The following is a 17,770-nucleotide window of genomic DNA, read 5'->3' on the forward strand; positions in this document are numbered from 1 at the left end:
CACATGCCTCCCTACCGAGCCCCACAGCCCCAGGCCAGGCTGCTTCAGTAGCAAGCCTGAAGACATTGTCTCACCTCCCTAACATTCCAATGGCTACAAGTTTCTCCTGGAACAGAGGGTTTCTGGGCTCAAACATACACAACGCCAGTGCATTTGGTTTGCCTGGCAAGGTTTTGGCAGTGGGGTGGTTTCTGTGAGAAGCTGCTATAAGCTTCTCATGTGTCTGATAGAGCCAATGCCACTTGTCTCCAAGACGGACCCAGTGCTGACCAAAGCTGAGCCCATCAGTGATGGTGGTAGCACCTCTGTGATAACAGATGGGGAATAAACTGTGCGACAGCAACTGCATCTGGAGAGAGGAGTGAGAATATATGAGAGAAACCGCCCTGCAGACGCCAAGGTCAGTGACAAAGGAGGGGAAATAGGTGCTCAAGGTGTTGGAGCAGAGATTCCTCTACAGCCTGTGGTGAAGAGCATGGTAAGGCAGGCTGTCCCTCTGCAGTCCATGGAGGTCTGCAGTGGAGCAGATACCCACCTACAGCCCATGGAGGACCTCATGTTGGAGCAGGTGGATGCCTGAAGGAGGCTGTGACCCCGTGGAAAGCCTACACTGGAGCAGACTCCTGGCAGGACCTGTGAATCCATGAAGAGAGGAATCCGAACTCAAGCAAGTTTGCCGGCAGGACCTGTGACCCTGTAAGGGACCCATGCAGGACCACTCTGTTCCTGAAGAGCTGCACCCCATGGAAAGGACCCACAATGGAGGACTTCATGGAGAACTGTCTCTGATGTGAGGGACTCACACTGGAGCAGGGGAGGAGTGTAAAGAGCCCTCTCCCTGAGGATGAAGGAACAGCAGTGATAAGGTGTGGTGAACTGACCACAACACCCATTCCCTGTCCCCCTGTGCCACTGGTGGGAAGGAGGTGGAGAAAATTGGGAGCCAAGTTGTGCCCAGGAAGAGGGTAAGGGGCTGGGGGAGATAACTTGAAATTTACTTTTATTTCTCATTATCCCACTTTGATTCGATTGGCAATAAATTAAATTAATTCCCTGGGGTTGAGTTTGTTTTGCCCATTATGGTAACTTGTGAATGATCTCTCCCTGTCCTCATCTCGACCCGCAACCCTTACTTTATGCTTTCTCTCCTCTGTCTAGCTGAGGAGGACAGTCATTCAGCAGCTTCGGTGAACACCTGGCATCCAGCTAGGATCTACTCGCCACAACCAGCTAAATCTTGCCTCACCTCATGTCGGCAGCCCTGTCTTGGCAGAGAAAAGCAGGGGCAGTGAGCAGCAGTGTCTCTCTTGGCTATTTTTCTAAAGGAGTGTTCCTCTGTGGGTGGCTCCTGCTGAGAAGAAGACACCCACCTCTGCATCATGCATGGACAGAGTGAGAGCTGTGTCATCTGTGCCCCAACTGTCTGGATCTCTCATGGAGCATTAGTAAGTAGCCTTCCCCAGGGATTCAGGACTAAGAAGGACAAGGTTTCATTCTGTAACATCTAGGAGCAGGTGGGCTTTCTGATGGATCCAGAGTTTGCTGTTACAAATGGTAACCTCAGATTTCCAGTCGACGGGGAATTCCAGCATTCTTTATTCATCTTTGGCATAAAAAGCTCCCAGACTTAAACTTCTCATACTCCAGATCCCTGTGAGGAAAAATAATTGCTGTCAGCTGAAAGGTTTTGTTTCTGTTTTGATTTGGAGAGCTTTTTCAATTTTGAAATTTAATTTTTATATATGAATAGGGCGTAATAATTATTTTAATTATAAACTATATCAGATATGGTAATGAAATAATTCATTAGTATTCTAATTAGTAAGTGTAACTGTAACTGGTATTTGCTTTGGTAATTGGTATTTTAATTAGCAATTGCTATTCCAAATGGCCATTGGGGCAATTCTTACCAGTGATTGGCAATTACAATGGAAATTGTTAATTGGTATTCTAATTGGTTTGGTAATTCATATTTGGTTTTCTCATTGGTAACAGAGCAAAGTGGTTTGTAATAGGTAATTGGTTTGGTAATTGATTTAGCAATTGACACTGCAGTGAGTAAAAAATAAGTGATCAAAACACATTGATTTATTAAAAATATAAAGTATATAACATTTTGAAATGAAAGCTGGTTTATGAAACTGACAATCCAACATTTCAAAAAAATTCTAATGTTATTAAAATGTCTAATTTTAAGAAAAAATTCTAATTTTAAGGATGTTTTTAAAATGGAAATCTGTGGACATCAACAAGATCATTTCAAAGGTTCAATTTCAGCAAGTGGTTATTTTCCATTAAGTAGGTTTTCTCCTGGAGCATTTCTGACAGGCTTAACTGTACCATCCTACAGGATCAACACCCAGATCTGCTACTGAGCTGGTCTGTCACCCATCTGCTACCCCATGGGATAACACAGCAAGATGAAGCATCTCCTCAGGTACACAGACAGTTTTGTAGCCACTTGGACCACTTCTATCCCTATGGCATCAGCATGGTTGCCTCTGAAGAAAGCCCTAAATGTTATTGAACCAAGGGTGAGTTAACAGAGGCAGTGGGTGAGGTGTCTCCTCTTACTAAGATGACTTGGCATGTGCAGGATCACATGGCAGGGGATCAGTCTGGTGGCTGAGCTGAAACCCAGCCCCAACAGTACCCACCTGCATGCCTTCTGGGCACGGTCTCCAGAGGAGCATTTCCTCATTATCCTGCTCTGAAACACCCCCTCCTGATCTGAACATCACGGCTCCCTGCAGACAGGGCAGAATTTTCTCCAAGACTGCTCTTCAACCAGGATATTTAACGCTACATGAAGTCAGTCATGGTAAAAGAATCTGGGTCTTCAAACAGATTAGCCCACATATACATGTCCTGATCATTTCCAATACTGGGGGTCCTTTGACATTCTTCAATACAGGCAACTCACAGCGCAATTCACTGGGTGGGAAACCACGTGACTTTAAAAAAAAAAGACTTTGTAGTGTTGATATGCTAGTGACATCCATGTAAAGACAGCAAGACTAAGATCTGAAGGGCAGAGTAACTAAAATTGCTCACCACAGCCTTTGATGCAAAAAATACTTGGTTGCTTATGTAACTGATGGTACAAATTTTCACAGAGAAATATCCAGAACTGCCAGCACTATTTCTGTCCTATTATGGCCTTTGGAAAACTATTGATTTTCTTTCAGATGCATCATCAAGTTCAGCATCCAACGTACATTCTTCCTGGCCAAAATGATTTGCCTGAAGATGTTTGAATATCTGGCTCATTAGAGGGTGTACTTCCATGATCAGCATAGAAATCCAAGACAGAAAGGACCCCTTCAGTCATCCAGCCCAGCCCTCGGCACTGCAGAATTGTTCCCTCTCCCTCCTATACATTTTTGACCATTTTGTCCAGCCCAATTATAAATGCCTCAGATAATGGATTCCCCCTGGAAAATTGCTCATCAACAGTTACCACTGTTATTATGAACTGGGGCTGGGATTACATCCAGTTACAAGAAGGGACACGTCAATGAGATAAGTACAAAAGGAGAACAGAGGAAGCAGCCAAAGGAAAGCTATGAACTGAATACAAAGAGCCTGTGTTTCAAAGCAAAAGACCCACTGCTTAACAAGAGAGTATAGTTGTTGAGACTGCATCTGTTTCAGACATCAGAAGGTAATTTGGATCTTTAACTACAAAAACAGAAGTTCCTCAGAGCTAGGTGGGGTTTTTTTCCATCAGCCAAACCTCCTTCAGCAGATAGCAGGAGTTTTGATGAGAGCTCAGTTGTTAAGACAGACATTTTGAGGGCCTGATCTTCAAACTGTAAACTTCTGCTTGTAATTTCACCTTCCTGAAATGTAAGATAGATTTCCTTTTGTTTCCTCTACTTCAAATAACACTAATAAGGTAGGAAATTATTTTTAAGAGGCTCCTTATAAACTGAAATATGAGGCTGCATTTCCAGCATAGTTTTTGAGACCACCATTACCCTTCTTAAATTATTTTCAAGCTTTATGAGGGCTTCAGCAAAACAATTCAAAGTGCTTGTCTCCACTACCCAATAATTCAAGGCTGATTTGTATAATAAATCCTTACATAACATTCATAGATTTTTGTGGTACGCAATTACATTTTTCAAATGCTTCTCCTTTCTCTTATTCCTTTCCCAGGTCTTGCTTAATTTAAGCAATCAAAAATCCATTTATTTCTGATTTGAAAATTAGTTAATGCAAATAAAGCCTGACTGACATTTGCAAGTCATTTGCAAACACCTTTCTAGCCTACAGTCAGTACTCTTTCCTCTCCCAAAACCACATTTACTCATGTCTCTGTGTGACTGATTGTGTGTTGTGTGTATGCTTTGAGATACCTCAAGAAAGCATTATATATTGCTTTTCATAGAATCATAGAATAACCGGGTTGGAAGAGACCCACCGGATCATCGAGTCCAACCATTCCTATCAAATTTTCATTAGTATGTGTGCCACATATTAATTATCATTCGCATGTAAGAGTTTTGGCTATGCCTACATTGGAGCCCACAGCAGAAACTCCTTCAGAATTAATGAGGAAGATACCTGAAGCAGTTCCTCCTACACAGCAAAAACACTAGCTGGGGTCAAAACCACGAAGCAGCCACCCAGGGCACCATTGTGCCTAACAAAGCTCATGTGCACTGAGTTCTGGCTCCATGATTTATTTCTATACTGTATTGCTTCCGGATCTGGTGCAAGTATTACTATGGGCAGATCATACCATACTTGTTTGCAGGGCTAGGCTTCTCCTTCCTTAATCTACAGGTAGTGTTGAAGGATTTGTTACCTTATTTCTGCTGAAAAAAAAACCCAAACCAAAACAAATAAAGCAAGAGAACCGTAAGTCTTATTAAGAAGCCCAACACTGAAGACCTAGGTTTCTACCTTCCCCCAGCTCTTCAGTTCTGAACTAACCCCTCCTCTGGCACAAAAACATCAAATGCTCATCTTCTCTCCTTGTAAATACATTTTTGAAGTTAGTTTAAGCTTGAAGCTATTCTTAAAGCTGGTATCAGCCTCTGGCTGGGGTCACCTTCCATGCTAGCAGCAGTGCTAGTCAAGTGATTGCCAGCATTGCCAATTTAGCACTTTTCCTCCCCCCACCCTGCTCAGAGAAACTGCAGGAAAAAAACCTGAACATTTTGGTTTGAATCCTAACTTACGTGTTTGGCATTTTCTGTACCAGTTAAAACCCCACAAAATTACATCACCAAGTTAACTTTCGCTTCTCCTGCAAAGGGCAGTAACCTCATGATCCCGGAGATGGCGGTTTAACACCAACCTTGGCCTAAGGACCGGTAATCTTCAAGTGAGCTTCCACTGCAGGCAGCAATGCAGCATGAGGATATCAGATGGGTTTCAACACAGTAGCTCAGGTACCAGAAACTGATTTACTGCAGTGGCACAGAGCTCTACATGTGCTAATTTAAGTTGCTTCTCAATTAACAGCTGTGCCCTTGCAGTAATTGCTATGATTTTTATCTGTTGTTTGGATTCTAGAACCTCACTGCAAGAGAAGCCAAAGTGGAAGCAACTGTAGATTGAGACCTACATTTTGCTATGCATATGCAGGTGTTTTGATGTTAACTATAACTCTCCAAGCCCCAAGGTAAGTCAACAGACAGCTAGCCAGTGCAGACAGTAGAATTTGCAGAGTTATTCAATTAGCTCCAACTTATAAACCTAGAATTTGACTGAGTTTCCAAAACCAGGTGCATCTGAAGTGCCTGAATATCTGAGATGTCTACCCTGGAACAGCAGGAATGATCAGGACCTACAGGAGATCCATGCAATTCTGGAAGGGCAGCTACAGGAAAAATGGAATGCTCTAAAAAGGACTGGATTGCACCTGAGTTGTGTAATTAGGTACACTCGGCAGTGGCTCACTTGGGTCACTCGTCATGTTCTCTTGGCTGTATTGACTGGATCTTTCCCAGACTACAGTGAGTTATGTTTAGGTGGCTTAATAGATAGATGGCTGCCACGCCCAGTGTTTGATTATGGAATACAGCATACTAATGAGCAAGTTTGCTGCTATGGTGACCCTAAAGATTGGATGTAGGCTTCAGCTTGTATTAAGGGGCCAGAACATGGTGACTTCCCACTCTGATGCACAGCAGTGCCTCAGTACACAAATAAGGTTACTTCACGCTTCTCCTTTCCTTCCCCTTCAAATTGCCCCCACCAAGATCTTTATCAACTTCACCTCTGCAAATGCTCACATAGTTCCACAATGTACTACGGAAAAAAAATTACTCCCCTATCTCTGCCCTCATTATGTCATTACCCATCCTCTGCCTCCCAATATCTAAAATCTCCCCTTCCTTCCTGATGAGGTCAGGAAAGTTTTGCTTTGTGCCTTTCATGTGGAACAGCCTATCCCTAAAGACAAGAGATGACAGACAAATGAGGGTACCACATCCACTGGGAAGTGGGCAGAGGTGAAAAAGGACGTGAGTAACTAAAAAACAATGATGTAGCAGCTCCAATTAGACTCATCTTTGTCCGTGAGGCTCAGGGAGGGGGAATCGGTTATTGATGGCTTGGTTTCTTTCTTTCCTTTCTTTAATATGAGACACCAGTGGCTAGGCAGCTGGTGTGCTGTGACAGCTGCTTGTCATGCCACTCATAATTGCCCCATTGATACCTTGAGCTGCCTCTGGCTGCTTGTGTTATCCACCTGTTGTCTTTGGTCTGAGCTCCTAAACCTTGTATTACAAGGGCTGTTGCTTTCCAGTGTGCTCCCCCCAGCCTTGCCAAGGGTGATCATGTGCTATTGCAAGGTGAGTAATAAATAACGAAGCACACAGTTATTTAAGTTACAACAATGCTGGGAGGGTGTTGAAAAGCTTTAAGCTCAGCAAAGTTGTATTTCTGGTGGAAAGATTGGGTAATTTGCTTCAAATGTATGGGATAACATGTGAGAAGGCATGGATAAATTTGCAGGGGTAGGAAACGGAGGAAGAATTAAGGCTAGTGTTATCACTAGACATGGTTTTTTTGAGGCCATTCGGCTCATTACTGACATACTATTTCACCATCTCTCACTGCACTAATGTCAATGGAAAGAAAAAGCAGTAGGAAAAACACCCACATTTGTGATGGATTTGTATGCATTTTTTTTTTACGTTCCTGTATGCATATATTCCAAATGTGGGGCTTCAGAACATTTGGTGTCATGAGATCCATAGAGGCTTTCATCTGCTTCTAACCATTACCAGCTCAATGGACAGATTGATTGCACTTTGGACAGGCAATCACATTACTAAAAGTGTTGTGTTTCTTAAAAATAATACTTCCCTTTCTTCTCCTACTTCAGCCAAGTTTTCCAGAGCATACTATCCAAAATTATACAAGAGAAGTAGTGAATTTACAAATTATCTCTTATCTGCAAGAGTCACTGACTCCAGTACCAGTAGCCTTGCTCTCTGCGTTGCACCCTCCAGTTTATCAGAGGGAGGGGTGGCAAAAGCTGGAGATATCTATATAACACGAAGCTTCATAGTGACTTTACACACAGCTAAAATGAACTACGAAGAAACTAATATTCAGAAAATATTGAAGACTCAATTTAAAAGCTCTCAATTGTTTCAGACAGTAAAAATCTGGTCTTTTCCATGGAGAGTTTGTTCATGCCAATGCGCCCACATCGTTTATCAGAACATCATGTTCCTGACAAATTTGACCTTGACTGTGCTTCTTCCTGGGTAACAGAGGCCTACAGAAATGAAATCTAGGGCAATAAGTAATACAGAAGCACAGAAACTCTAGATCAGAAGGGATCTCCGGAGGTCATCTGATTCAGTCCCTATTCAAAGCAGAAGTCACAGGAGGTATCTCTGGGCTTTTCCCAGCCACCTTCAAGTATCTCCAGAGACAGACACTCTACATGCTCTCTGGGGAGCCTGCTCCGTAGTTTCACCACCTTCACCGTGAAAAAATAAAGCTAATATTAAACATCGCTTTCACTTAGCTGCACTTTTGCCTTTTCTAACCATTTGTTACAAAAGACTGGAAAGTCTTTTCATCATCTCCTATGAAGCAGAGTAGGACTATGCACCTGCTAGCCTGAAGAACCCGGACATAGAAACATTTTTGCAAGGAACAAGAATTCAAGCAAAATTTTACACTGATTTCACAAGTAAAAGAGATCACGTACTCAATGGTGACAAGATCACATATCTGTGTCTGTCTGTTCCCTACTAATACTTTCTGAACTTCATAGTTTGTTCCAATCAAGTATATGGAAGTATAGCAATCTCAGCTGTTAGATTTCTATAAGTTTAATGAAAACCAGTGTCTGAGTACATGAGACAGACCACTGACAGTACCCTTGCTGAAAAAAAGCTGCAATTACAACTCAATTGTTATTAAATACCTGAGGATCCGTGACACAGAGGCACTCTGAGTGCCCCAGCTAAAAGAAAAGATGTGATCAGACCACTAGCACTGTATTAGTCATCAGAGAATCCAGCCATGGGAAACAAATCCATACGGAACTAGGCTTCATTAGTTCTGCTGCTCATGAAATGCTTTGGGTATTTTTACCTTTACTCCTGTGCTTCAGCTGAGCGGTCATAAATTTCAATGAGAAAAAAAACTCCTTCATATAATCTCCCTTTATATATCACACTTCTCTTACATGAGAAAGAGAATAGCTAAGAATAGCTGGTCAGATGATTTACTATTACAATTTTCTGCGGGTATATGGGATCTCTGGATGTCACTCAGCTGCCCTGAACAAAAGCAAGGACACAATTGTTTCCATAGTAATACCCATTCCAAAGGGGTGAAGGTGTGTGTGTTGGGGGGAGAGTACAAAGCAAATGGGAGGCACAGGTTACAGAGGTTACAGAGTCTTGCATAAAGGACAAAAATCAGGCACAACAGAACTTGATTCTACGATCCTTGCTATAGAAACTCCTCTTTTAAGGTCATCCTATTGGACTGAATCCAGCAGAAAACTGACTTAGCCAAGTGTGCAGGCTAAGACTCTTTCACATTTTAGACAATGTAAATATGTAGGAGAGCTTTATGTCTTTTGTCACACTTCTGTCTTGAATAACTTAACCACAACTGCACTGCTGTTAATGACAGAAGATATCCCTGGTTTGTGGTGGCAGAATATTACACCTCACAACTCCATCTCATTTTTTACTCAGTACAATAGACAAGCGCGGTCCAGCAGGAGCAGGGTAGCCTCCTAAACAACCTGAATGTCTAAAACAGAGTGACTCTCTGTGTTGCTCTTAGAAAGAGTTAACCAAATAACAAATTCCTGATAAATAGGCTAAATGTGTATTACAACTTTTCATCTAAAAATTCCCTTTGAACAGAGAAAGTCTGCTGCCGCAACATCTGTCAGGGCTTTTCTGCTGCATTCTAGTATTCTTGGTCACCCCAAAGAAAACAAGCATTGCAGAAACAAAGGAAAGCCAATACTGAAGTAAACAAAGCTCTTCTGCCTTTCTTCTATGGTTTAATAGAAAATGCTCATCACATGGTCTCCCAGCTGCAGTAGAAGTACCCAAGGAGGTTTTAATAAAAATAGCTTTTATAAATGACTGAGGTGGGGGAGGAAATTGAAGTATTTACCCTCAATTCCATTTGTCCAAGATGGCTCCTAGTGCTGGTGCTAAAAGCTCTGCTATTGACTCAGCCAGTTATATGACCCTCTGAGCTGAAGCCAATACAGATGAGCAGAAGCTAAGCTCAGGCCTCAGGAACAGGAAAAGGGCATTGGAATGCAGATAATAATAATAATTCCATTTTCTAGTCCTTAAATGATCCTGTTGTTTTTTAATATTTTGCAATATGAGCTGTGAATATAAATATTGTAGAGAAGTAGCTATGAAAAGAGCATATTTTATTTCTGAATCTGCTCTCCTGGTTGGAGTTCGGAAGTTTCCCTAGCCAACCGTAAAGGGTGCTTCTAAGACAGTGCTGTCTCAGAGAGCTGTCATGTTGTTGATATTCCTTGAGATGAAATACATCTTCTGGCCCTTATTTTTTTCAGTGTTTTCTTCATAAACTGAATTGATTCTGGAAGCCAAAAAGCCCTTCCAAACCACAAAATGACGTGACAAAACCTGACTATTCTCACCAGGGCTTAAACACGGGGTCATGCCAAAACACAGTCACAGGAGGGCTTCCTCTGAAGAACCTCTGTCCCACCAGCTGTTTATCCTGTTCTCTTCCTTAAATTAATGCTGTAAAGCGAGCTGCATGGGCTTATCCTAGGCTGATCTATGCCTAGAACTTCACTGCCATTAAGGTGGATTTATTTTCCAGTAGATCCAGGGATGGTGTAGGCCTGTGGAGTGACCAGCTGTCAGCATCCAGTTCCCCCTTGTCCTAGAAGAGAAAATGTTGAGTTGGCTTGAGCTTCATGATTTAGGTTTTGTGGTTTTGTTGCAGAGCACATGCTCTGCTTTACAGAGCTCAAAATGTTAGATGGCCTCTCAATCACACAGGTGCCACAAGATTAAAGGTAAACATTCTGAAATAACAAAACCTGAGCTGACAGTGCTTCTGTGAACGAAGTGTTTTATTAAATGAAAATGAGCATGCAAGTGTACATTTTATGCTGAGTACTATATGACAATATAACAAATAATTTGTGGGATGGAAAAGGATAGCATTAGCCATATTTGACCATATGAGCAAATGTATCTGCAATAATTGTAATAATTGTGGAAAAGGCATAGAAAAACTGGCAGAGGCAAAAGAAGTAGCCAGACTGTCTCTTGAGGAGCAGACTGTGATACAGCCTGAGGGCTGGCACAAAAGAAGAGAGGGTAATTTGTGTTTCTTACTCCTTTGGAGTCGCTGCATATTCCTTCTGCAATGCAACAGGAAGTGGGTTCTCCAGACTCCTTATACTTCCATGTGCTTGACAAACTGATGGGAAGACCCAGCCTGGGGATGGAGTAAAGGCTGAGGTTAGCCTTACGCATGCACACACCAGGCTACCCTCGAGCACAGCTGCACCAGTGCACCCAGCAGAGCAAGCTACAACAGGGAAAAGACCCACTGAAGGCTTCTGCAACCTACGAAATGAGGAAAGCAGATCATGAGCTATCAAGTCCCTTTTCCTTCTGCAGCAGTGTGCCTTTCCCTGCGATAGCACTTACTCACTGCTGCTTTCGGAGCATTTTATCATAGCTGAGTTTTATAGCTATTACGACAGCAGCTGAGCTCTTTCCCTCACCCTCCAATAACGGCCTCATGTTATTAAGTGCCGTACAAACACATACACAGAAGCAGTGCCTCCTCCGCACAGCTACATCTCTGAAGGAACTTGAGCTAGAAAATGTGTAGTTCTCATCCAAACTCACAATTATTTCTCTTTTCTGGAACTGAACATGTATGCCATACAGATTGATATATACTGTCCCTGTTTAAAAACTGACATGATGCATTGGTTTTGTATCTATCAGGAACAAGGAAAATGCAAACAAAAGTCAAGAGAGAAAACAAATCTGTATATTTCCGTGAAAGAACCAATCTCTTTCAGAGTCATCTTCGGCTGTGCTTTTAGTTGGGTTTTGTTTGTTTACTTGTTGGTTTCTTTTGCCATACTGATGAATGGTATCGATTTGCATTGCACAGAAATTGCAGATACAATCCTATGCTCATTTCCATTAAATGCAACATTCAAAGCACCCAACATCACTTGGAGACTTTCCTGACTTCAATGCCTCTGTACACCAGCAAAGGTAGAGCATCAGGAAAAAGCTTTGTCATCTTGTTTTTCTCAATTCCTTCTCTTCACCACACAGATGCTTTGTTTATTTATTTATTTTAGGAACCCACTTCTTCTTTTTAATACTTTCCTATGCATATTTATAATGAAAAGATGATCTGTGTCCTCATTACTGCTCTATTGCTCGGTGATGAAAAAACACGTTAACAAAGGAAAATGCTTTTCAGTCAGCTCATAATGTTCCCTGCTGTTCAACTGGGACAGTAAAGAGTATGGTTTAATGAAAGAAGGTGAGAAGGTGGAAAAAAAAACTAATAAGGGTGTTTCTCTGCATTGAAAGATCACTTAGGAGCAGCAGTGAATTCCTTTGTGTTAGAAAAATATAAAAAATAAAGTTCAAATGCAGCATCCCCAAGGTCAAAGAGGCCCATCCTCTCTAACACAGTATACTCATTCTCCACCCTAATAACATCCTTTTTCTCCAGGAGCAGCATTTTGTAATTTTCAGATGGTGGAGAGAAAATAAACTTATGTGCCTCAGCTGTGTTTTAGCTCTGAAGGAACATGCAGAAATACCATAGCAGAGACCCACAGCTGCATGCACCATTAACAAAGTGGCTCGTGAACCCTTACCTAGAGCTACAGTCACAGATTAAAACTCCACACAAAAAGAAACTCCAGAATTGTGATCTTTAAGCTCATGAGATACCTGCCATTTGCTCTGGAGACTTGTAATGAAGAGTGAGTCAATACCAAGCCACACTGAGCAGAGCACACGGTGCTGAATGGTTCAAAGCACAGAGCCAATTAGAGTCGCTGAAGCCAGAAGGCGCCGCTCTGAACAGGAGCGCCGTGTCATGGCTTCACACTGAACACAGCAGCTTCTTCCCAGTGTGCCAGAGCTGAGACTTGAGTATCAGAGAGAGAATGAGAAAGGAAGGAGGAGGGGATGGTGGACTTCAGCCCAGAGGAACATTTTGAAGAGTCCTTCCCCGAGCATCAGCAAACATGTGACAGGCAACAGATGTCAGATAAGCAATTCCCCGCCCCTGAATCTGGGGAAGCCTTTGTTTTAAAATAGAGGTTTCTCAGTAGCAAGTGCTCACCCATCTTTTGGCTCTTCTTCTTTTCTGTTGTCTTTGTCAGGAGCTGGTGGAAGAAACGTGATACAGCACAGTATTACTGTCATCAGAGCAAAAGAAAAAACCTTGTTAGTACCCTGCAGTGCCACCCACAACAGAGCAGATAAAACATTACAAAAAATCAATATAGCAGAAGATTAAGCTCAAATGCATTGTCTGGTACGGCTACTATCACCTCTCAGAAGTAAATGGAGAATTTTTTTAAAAAACGTATGCGTTTTTAACTGTGTTACGTCTCTCTCTTCTTCCTAATTCACTGAGTTCGTAACCTAAATTACACAGACAGTGGTTAAATTGGTTCATCATTGCTCAACTCCAATTTAAAAGGATGAAGCAAGAAGCTGAAGAGAATAATATTTGGGGAACTGCATAGCTTCAGGGGATAGTTAATGACAGGATAGAGAGACCTGAATGCCTGCATCACTGGTTTTAATTTGGTTCAGGGGCAGTAGTGACACAAGGTCATTACTGTATGAGAGCTGTTTGTTTTCCTGTGCGAGATGACTTGGTGGTCTTGGTCTGTTCCTAGCTGGTGAACACGTGTGCTATGAAATCCAGCAGAGTATCTCCCACTCTCAGTGGGCAGTGGAGTCAAAAAGGTAAGGTCAAGCTTGGTGAAGGGACAGACTACTGTGCTGTCTGAGCAACAGGCTGAGCCGTCTTGCGAGGACAGCCCAAAACAGGGACACTGCCATGCCTCACCAGTGACATGAGCAGTGACTGCCCGCTGGCAGCTCAAAACCTTTCAAATGAGACCAACATTTGAGTAACTATGGAGCTTGATAATTAGCAAAGCCTCTGGGTTTCACGGATTCTGTCACTCCCTAGGTGGGTTTTGGGTTTTTTTTTAATTTGCTGGATGGCAGTAAAGCTACTCCTAGACAATAACATCTCTGATTGGGTTTTTATTGTTATTATTTGCAATGTGTTAGTGCCTTCAGGTCACAGCCAGGATTATGACTTTGTTGTGACAGATGCTTACAAACTACTCGTAGGAGACAGTTCTCATTTTGATGACTTTATAGTTTAGATAGAAAAGTCCAAGAGTAGTGAAATAAAGGAGATTCTGTTATCCTTATTTGCAGTTGGGGAGCACCAGCACAGAAAGGTGAGCAGCAAGACATCCAGAGGTGTTGATCTCCCACAGCTCTTAGTGAACTCAGTAAAAGTTGCAAGTGTTCAACACAACTGAAAAAAAGAGGCCAACATCACACGACAAGTGATGGACAAAATCAGGACTTGGTGGATCCCAGTCTGACCTTGCTTGTTTGATAGCTTGCAGAGAAAATGTAGAAAAGCTGAAAAATCATGTTGCCTTAATAGCTCTTGTCCTTACGTGTACCGCAGCAGCACTTGAACACGTCAGGTCCTCAGGCTGTGTGATTTAGGAAGAAAAGGCTAGTGCAGGAAATGGTCAAGGTTTAATGTTGTTTTTCAACATTTCCTTTTCCTTGTCCAAAGGAAACTTCAAAATATGCAAAAGCAGAGCTGTATTTATTGTGAAGATCCTCTTCAAGTTTTATGAAATATGAAATGGTGAAAAGGCTTTTGTGCACCCATGGTTCTCATTGCTACTGTAGCAGCAAAGTCTCCTAAACTGGACAGATAAAGATGAGACTTTGAGAAAAGCAACCAGTCTTCTAAATTAGAAACAGGACATAAGTTCACATCTTGTCTCTTGCTTGAAAATGATTTAAGAAACTGCCACATAAACCTTGCAAAATCCCATTTGCCTGTGGGCAGGACATGGGATAAGAGCGTGAAAAGCCAATGTACTTCCAAGTGCCTCCTGGGAGATCATTTATGTCTTGTTTTATAGTTGTATCTACCTATGGATGAAGGGATAAAAGTGAACAAAACCTCCAAGCTTATAATGAGGCAGCAGCAGGAAACACTCTTGAAAAGAAAAGACAGAGAAGTCTTGAGAGCAGCCAAGGAACTCCAGGGTCTGTAAAACCAGAAAGCAAGCAAACTTTCTGAGGTAACAGAAGCATCTAACAAGATTGTAGTATGGACTTTTCCTATGTTAATCATCAGGCTTACTCATTAGGCACCTCTGATCAACCTAAGTAGATATTATAAATTAAATGCTTCATAGTTGGAAGACAACTTGTATAAAGTAACAGAAAAAGTGTACTTTTCATAAAAATATGAATACAAGTATTTGGGAAAAAAAGATCTGAGATCACAAAGAATTGGTAGAATTAATGATTTAGAGCATAGAATTAGATGGATTATTTAATCTGTTACTCTCTTTCCTCTTCTTCCTGAAATCAGAACTGAAGGAAATTCCACGTGCAATTGTACTAGGGGTGGCCAGCATATACCTGTTTGATGCATTGCTTTGAAATACATTAACTGAGAGCAAACAAAAGAAAAGTGAGAACTTCTGCTCTCAGAGTTTATGTCAACCCCCATCTTTCCCCTCAGACCTAATCTTTGTAAGTGAATGGTTTTCTCTGCAGTGGCAGCAGGGCTTGAAGTGCGAGTAAGGACAAGACTGCAAATAGCCTTTCACTATTTCAAGTATTTCGTAATCATACACTTCGAAAAGATGGCCGTGGATGCGTTGTGGAATTGCATCATGTGGTTGAGAGCTGAAGAAAATTCACATATTCTAGTTCCCCTAGGTTTTGGGAGTTAGTAATTTTGCTCCAAATCAGACTAGCTGGACTCTTTGCCTTGAGAAAGTTGTGGAGAACATTAATTTCAGACTGATGGAAATATGTGATTCAGCTTTTCCAATTTTCTATTATTTTGTAATATATAAAATACAATGAAATATTTTGAAACCAAAACTCATTTTGAAGGAAGAAATTGAAACGTTTAGCTTGGAAATGTCAAAACAAGGTGTTATTACATTGTTGGAACATCCCTCCACCACTTACTCCTTTTTAAATGACATTTTCAGTGCAACCGACACAAGTTTGAAAAGCATTTGGATTTTGACAGTTGCATTTTCCAGTGGAAAGTTGTTCTTTCAGAGGTTTTCCAACAAGCTCTTCTAGGAACAAGTGTAACAGGATCACAACAACCTTCCCTTTGCTAAACTTCTAAATTTAAAGCAAGATCCTGGAAAAGAGCACAAGGCATGAGAGGTCACAGGATGCCCCACTAGGAAGTAGGTCAAGAACCTGGTGCTTGAATCACCTCTGTCTACACACACGTCTTGCCTTCTGTGGAGCTGCTACGCCTGTGGGCTGAACGGGCACTAGCAACTGTGGGGGATTCTAGAGGGAATAAAAACCTCAATGTGTAGCCATGCTCAACACCGCAATTTCCCTCTCTACAATCAAGGTTTAGAAGTGACAGAAAGAAGGATTACCCTGAGACTGGAGTAACTCCCAGCTCGGGGTGGGGATCTTTATCAAGTCATGAATGTGGAGATGGGGTGAGCAGTAACCCATGTCCTTAAATTCTCTCTGCGGGCTGATTTTAGTCTGGTGATGTCCACTGGATGTGACTTGCCTTTACCAAGGAGGCGTGTCCCTCCATGAAGATGCAAAAGAAGCTTAAGCTGGTAGGTTCACATCAAAAGCAGAAGTACCCAAGCCTTTCAAAGAATTAAATGAGAAGTCTCAGTCCTCTGAGGAGGAGAAAGCAGTATGTTCTGAAATGTACAGCCAAAGAGAAATCTGTTCTGATTTACTGCAGTGTTAAATAAAGTTCTTTTTACAAACCACCACTTCTGAATGACCAAACAGACAGACTGACTAATATCAGAAACTCGAGCTGGGCACAAATGAGTTGGCTTTTTTTTTTCTTTTCCACTTTTCACACGAATGCCGTTTGAAATTATCTCCTTTCTAGTTAATTTAACAATTACCATCGGAAAGAGCCAGTGGTGGAAAAAATACAGGCAGTAATTATCATCTTGCAGACTTAATATGGGACTAAATGCATGGAAAATACTGGATTGTGAGAATGATTCTGTGCTCCTCAGCAAACGTGCTTCACCGGATGGAGCCCTGAGATTCTGGGTGCTTCACAAGTGACAGGGGACAGGACAAGAGGGAATGGCCTCAAGCTCCACCAGGGGAGATTTAGGCTGGACATTAGGAAAAAATTCTTCACAGAAAGGGTCATTGGGCACTGGCAGAGGCTGCCCAGGGAGGTGGTTGAGTCACCTTCCCTGGAGGTGTTTAAGGCATGGGTGGTCAAGGTGCTGAGGGGCATGGTTTAGTATTTGATAGGAATGGTTGGACTAGATGATCCGGTGGGTCTTTGCCAACCTGGTGATTCTATGATTCTATGATTCACGCCTTGGGGACACATCCTGAGAAAGCTTCAAGAGGAAGACTCACTGCCAAGAGAGCAGGAACATCTCAAACTGGGTACCTCTAAAAAATACAGCCAACCAAAACCTCTAACCCTCACTCAGGAAGAGTTGAAAGCTTTTTATCCTGAGAAACAAGGCACACGGCATGTTCCTCCTCCATGGGTAGACGTGGTAGATGGACCAGTTAATGTCTGTAGACACTATGTGAAATGATAAGTATTTATCATGTTCTAGTATTAATATGTGTGAAGGCAAATACATATTTATGACACTGCAGAGGCAGAAGCACACAGAGTACATCCAGGTGGATGTTACAGTCTCTAGAAACTGGCTGTGGAATAGAATCGTAGAGTTATGAATGGGTTGGGCTGGAAGAGACATTAAAGACCATCCAGTTCCAATCCCCCTAGGGGGATGGGGCACCTCCCACTGGGTCTGGGTGCTCAGAGCCCCATCCGACCTGGCCTCGAACCCCTCCAGGGATGGGGCAGCCACAGCCTCCCTGGGCAGCCTGTGCCAGCGCCTCAGCGGGAAGAAATCCCTCCTTATGTCTAGTCTAAATCTCCTCAAGCCCCGCTTTGCCCCTCTGCCAGCTGCCACCCGCCTCCCAAGACGCCG

Source organism: Phaenicophaeus curvirostris, chromosome 2, assembly GCF_032191515.1.
Source record: "Phaenicophaeus curvirostris isolate KB17595 chromosome 2, BPBGC_Pcur_1.0, whole genome shotgun sequence".
Taxonomy (NCBI): Eukaryota; Metazoa; Chordata; class Aves; order Cuculiformes; family Cuculidae; genus Phaenicophaeus; species Phaenicophaeus curvirostris.